This window comes from Betta splendens, chromosome 17 (assembly GCF_900634795.4).
Source record: "Betta splendens chromosome 17, fBetSpl5.4, whole genome shotgun sequence".
In the NCBI taxonomy this organism is placed as follows: domain Eukaryota; kingdom Metazoa; phylum Chordata; class Actinopteri; order Anabantiformes; family Osphronemidae; genus Betta; species Betta splendens.
The window spans coordinates 15,436,740-15,442,905 of NC_040897.2; positions in this window are offsets into that span (position 1 = coordinate 15,436,740).

A 6,166-nucleotide genomic window follows, 5' to 3' on the forward strand; every position below is an offset into this window, starting at 1 on the left:
GCACACACACACACACACGCACACACGCACACACACACACACACACACACACACACACACACACACACACACACACACCATGTGTGAAGCTCTCCTAGCAACACACTGGAAATCCCCAAACACAAACATGGATCTGCATTTGAAGTGAAGCTGGTGTTTGGGAGCAGATGTAAAGTGACTTTCTGGTCCGGACACACTGAAATGTGACTGAGGTGGAGTTCCTGAGTTCCTGAGGTTTGTTTTTATCTTTGAACGCATGAACGCAGCTCCCGGGCGCTCGTTCCTTCCAAAGGAAGCCTCTCAAACAGTTGTGCACTGATGAGTTTAGCTCATTGAGAAGCCGATTCACCGCCCGAACACTCGGCATCTCTCCCGTTTCACGCGACACCGTCCTCTCTTTCTTTACATCTGCTCGTGCGCGACTCGGCTCATTTCCTGTGCTTTTGTTCCCATCGCTGACTGCCGCTCGCGACCTGACGACTGCTTCGCACAGACTTTGCGCTTCACTGCGCTGGATATTAAAGCAGCAGCCAATAACTGCAGAGACCTGGATCTCATCTAGAACAGGAAGTATTAAACATCTCTGAGATCTGCCACGAGCGAAGCTCCAGATAAAACATGAATGGATGGAGTCACAAAAACACCCAGCGCCGTGGTTTGATGTCAATCATCTGGTTGCAAGGTGTTCATGAAGTCTGTGTGTGAGTGACGTGCTGTTCATGAGAAGGAATGATCCACTGACTAAAGCTACTGAGTGTGATGGAGGAGAGAGGTTCAATCAAAATATGAGGTCTGACATTTTAACTTTATTCAAATACAAACTGGAAGGAAATGTCATCATCTGCTCCGTCTGTTCTGACGGAGGTGACCCGACCCGGCTCGGCTCCGCTCTGCTAGTGAGGACGGACTGCGATTCCCACCTTCAGGCCACAGCTGCCCCACATCCGAGTCACATAAATAAAGCCCGAGCCCCGCGGCTCCATCTGCTGCAGGCTCACCTGCTGTAATATCACACTTTGCTGTGTGTTTATTCCTGAATAAAGCTGCTGGATTGTGGACATATGGCTCCTAACACAAACAGAGCGAGTCACAGCCCAGATGAACAGAACCGAGGGATTAGACACAGTGAAAGCAGCTGTGAATAAACAGCCCAGTGCTGCTGTGTTGATACATCACTGACAGATGCTGCATTAATACTTTCATACTGTCCGAGTCATCTGATCTGAGCGCAGCCTCTGTGGCGTCAGCGAATGTGTGACAGGAACCATCAAACCGCACCAGCGCTCACCCATTCATCCGCTCGCACGCTGTGGTTCCACAGGTTCTACGTCATCAGGAGCACTGAATGAGCTCCGGGGCGAAGTCTGGGGCCGTGAAGAGGGATTCACAGGAAAAAGCAGCTTATTAAACCTGAGTGACGCCAACAAACATCTGCAGTAATGAATGAATGAATGCTGGCGCTGCTGCTCTTTGCTCGCTCTGGGTCCGAGGCCAATCAGCAGGAGCAGACTTATCAAGTGATGCTTGTCATCAGCTCCCTGCCGCTCTGATGCAGACACGCATTAGGTCACCATGGACCTGTGTGGCGTTCAGGCTCACTTCTCACACGTTAGAGTGTCTCACGGGCTAAATATAAAAGCATAGTTACATGATTTTAGTCTGGAAAATGCCTCGGCTCGCAGCAGGAACACCAGTCAATCAGAAAACGTTGTGTTGAGAACAGCGGGATGGAAAAAGCCTGCGTGTCCCAGAACCGCACACACACGCCCTGGGTTTAAACAGAGAGATCACAAGCTGGTTCTGAAGGTCAAAGGTCACGCTTCGGCGACGCCGCGCGTCTTCATCATTATGGAGATGAGCTCAGTGACCGGATCCAAGATGAATGTTACTGACCTCAACCTGAACATGAAGGGCAACGTCTCTGTGAAGAGCCAATAAAAACAGCTGGGTAATAATTTAAACATCCGATTAGAATCAGAATGAAATGCTGGCTTTGAAGTCTTTTAACTGCGTCTTCTGTGGATGGTAAAGCTTTGACGTGTTCCTGTTTGTCGCCCACGCTTGTTTCCAGTCGTTCACTTTGCCATATTTCCATCAGGTTCCACTTTTTAAAACCAATATTTGGGTTGTAGCTATAACTATAATCATTTTAAGTCTGTTGTGCACTTTTATAAAAAAACCGTCCAATGAACATCAGTCTGACTTCAAGGAACGACATGCTTTCTGTCGTTCATTTGTCACGGAGACTTGTCCACTTTATTAGGTACGTCTGCACAGTCGCTTCTGTAACTCAACTCCAACACAGAAGCTGGGATTCTATACGTTTATCTTTCAGGTGGGTGAGTCTCTACTGGAGTGGATCATATTAGAATGAAAATAAATATCTGCTGTTCTTCCTCTCGCTGTGACTCAAACCCGGCACCTACCGTCCTGCCAAACAACAGCAGACAGAATCAGCACAATTGACCTGGAGTCAGAACACCGAGGATGTTCTGAATAAAAAACGGCTCTGTTGCTTCTTCTTCATGCTGTCGTCATCAAATCGCCGCCTTTCTTGTCGGTGCTGAGACGGATCCGTGTGTCCTGCACCTCATGTTCTCATGGATGCTCCTAATATATGACTGTGGTTTGCAGGCTGCTCACAGCTGGGTCCCTGCTGTGCTGAGGCCGCAGACGTAAACGCGGGCGAGGGGTGAAGGAAGTACTGACTGAACCCTCCGACCTTCACTCAGCCACTAAATTACTTTCTTTTACATGAAATCAATATTTGCAGAAGCGTGTGATGTGTTACGAACACAGCAGTGAATCAAACCCGTCACTCCATTAATTCATTATTGGGGTTTGACGGGGACTGAAACTAGAAGTGAGACGTCCTCCATGTGCGACTTGCAACACTGCACCTTCTCATTCATGCCCCGGTGTTGATGTGTGTGTGTGGCCTCTCTCCAGGAGTCCGTCTGTGTGTGTGAATGTTCCTAAGCCGCTTCTCGATCAATGACGGCTGTGATTGGCGTCGGCGACCCCTGTGACCCTCGCGGCAGCAGGCGATTAGAATGGAGGGATTGATGAAGACGTGACTAACTAATGAGTCAATCTCTCATTTGCGCTTCAGGCAGAACTGATGTCACTTCCATGAACCTTCATTTAATTGAATATTGTATTGAACCAAAACAGTATTTCATTATCTGCCAAGTTCATTTTGATGAAAGGTTCTAATTTGCATATTTAGTTATTTTTTTCATTCTTCTATTACTTTAAATTGAGAAAAGGCGACTGAACATGACAGAGTGTGCAGCCATTGATTTTCCAATGATTATCTGAAAATCTGCAGGTGATTGATTATAAAAATTCTCAAGCAGTGAACACAGTTATGTATTGGAATTTCTTGACTGGTCGAAACAAACACACCAAAGCTGATAAAACATTGAAGTCTGCTTCCTGGAAACATGTGCGAATGAAATCTTTCCAAATATTCTGCTATAAACATTTAACATTTGGCTAAAGTGATAATGAAAATATTATTTTGCAGCTTTATAAATGATCAGAGGCAGAATCTAACCATATCTGCACTTCATTTACCCACAACAAGGGTACAAGTTCAAACAGCAACAACAGCAGCAACAACAGCAACAACAGCAACAACAACACTACTTCCAACAATAATAATCATATTTCAGCCCCAGAGACTCACCAAGAAAGGACACGTGGAGAAACACAAGGTGACAAGCAGCAAACTTCTCATCTTCACAGCTCTAGTCTTCCTGCTGCGTTGAGTTGAAACTTATTGACAGTCCACCTCAGACTTTATCATCTCATCTCTGGAGCAGTTTTTATTTCCATAAAGGGGGAAGCGGGGGACCCGGCTGGTGATGCTCTGTATCCACACCCGTTGCCTGCGCGCAGCTGAATGAGCACAGAGATCAGCCTCCCGGACCTCCCTCCGAATGTCAAGCTCCGATGATCCGCACACACACTTCCTGTAATTTTCAAAATAAGGCACAGATGCGCGTAATATAATGTAATATTTTATTATTTAAAAGTTGGATTGAATAAACTGAAGTTTGCTGTTTAGGTAAAAACTGATGTGTTGCCGCCTTTGCATTGACTTCCTGTTTCCTTTTACATTGTTTTCTTTCTGAAAAAGAAATCTGAAGAAGAAGCTCCAACAACAAAACCGAACAATTTACAGTTTTCTGCTGCTAATAATAGGACCAACCCTCTGCTCTGCCCTAAAAGCTCACTTACAGCTGAGACGTAGACATGGGTTCTGTCATGTTGTGTAAACCTAAAAAGAGGAGCGAGAATGAAGTGGTACATTATTTACACAAAGACACACACCGTGGGCATCGACAGAGCGTTAAACAGCAACGTAAAGCGGTCGTAAAGCTCTGTGCTTTACGGTTTGTGTATGTGCCCACGTGTAAACAGCAGTTTCTGTCTGTAGCTCACTGTAAACACTCAAACCCACCGTCTCCAGCATCAAGTCCGTTTTCTTTTCTCTGCTTTTTATGACCATGTTTACACTGCAGAAAATGTGACTAATAGTACATTTTAATTTGTATTACTAGCAGTAAAATTACTTCGCTTTTTAGTCTAAATACTATAATTTAAAATGACATTCAGTGTTCTTTACCACAGCATAAATGCTGCCAGCTGTTTTAAAATACAGTGTGGATACAAGGATACATTAGTACATTTGTGCTAAAGTTTAATAAATCATATGAGACATACAACAAAGCTGTGAATTAATTAACTTTGTACATGTCATGTAACGTGTGACTTTCTGTTAGAACCTTCTGCCAGTGTTTTCTGTTGGACACGTGTACGAGAGCAGACTGTCCTCATTAACAGCAGCACAAATGGTTGTGTTACCTGGAAACACACAGCTGTGTAACGTCTGAACGTTGCCGTGACGTGTATGTGTGAAAATGCAGCGCTGCTACCGGGAAACTGACGCGCAGTTCAACATTTTAGTACTCATGTTGTACAACTGGTAAATGATTTTCCTGTTAATTGTTTTTTTTACAGCAAAGTGCTTTGGAGGTCTCTGACTCAGGGTCTGTAAAATCCCCAGCATCTGTTCCCACATTTTTTGAAGGTTTTAGTTTTAGAAATTCAACAAAAAAAGTAGAAAAAAGAAATGAAATATGAGCTGTTCATATGAAACATTTCGGTTTTCTGGATCCTCTGAAGCCTTTTCGTTTCTCAGATTCTTCTTCTGCTAAACCTCAGATCAGAATTGCTGAATGTCAGGGCATGTTATTCCTCCTCCTCATCATTTTTTTCTGTATGTCATTATCCCACAGTTTCAGAAGCGCAACAGAATCGAATGAGAATAATGAGCATGAGTGTCATTCATAAGCTGCTTTTGTGCTACAAGATCATCCTTTATTGTTGTTCAGTTTCTGAAGCTGTTTCTAGCTGGGAGCCAGAACATCTTTGTGTGTCAGTGATGTATGAGTCAGACACTGAGAGCAGGGTCGCTGATACAGCTACTTAACAGACAGGAGCTGTGGGCATGTGATGCTGTGTGTGCATCTGAAGCTTAGAGACAAACACCACATGAAGCCTCATTTTCAGGTGAAGACACTCTTACTGCTTTGCACAATCACTGCAAGTCTTTATTTAAACTTTTTCCCACCTGCAGCAGACTGATCCTGGCACAGGTTTTATGGTGTATAAAACAAAAAGGCTGTCAGCATCGGGACACATTAGTATGCACGGACAAATGACACGAGTGTCCTTTGATGAAAAATGCATCGCTCTAACAGAGAATCATGGTGAAGGTGGAGATTGTAATGATGCCCTGACATCTTGTGGAGAAATGCTGCTACAGTACCTCACGCCCTGCCTCAAATACTATGAGAGAGAAAGTGGACGATTGCACCATGGCTGCAGTTTGCTTAGTGTTACTACACAGAGCGTAGCTACTCTAAATTCCAGTAACATTACAGGAAATGAATAGGGTGAAATGGTCAACTCATCATGAGTTGTGTAATGAGTACACTGAATGTGATTAACCTGATGCATTTTTCAGGTACAAAATTGGTACAGTTTTGAAAATGTGTTTCTATTGAAGAGCAGGAGATGCTGGAGCGAGAGGCCTGAACCCAGGTCCACGTGTGGGGCCCAGTGATGACGTGGCTGTTTCAGTTACTCTTCAAGG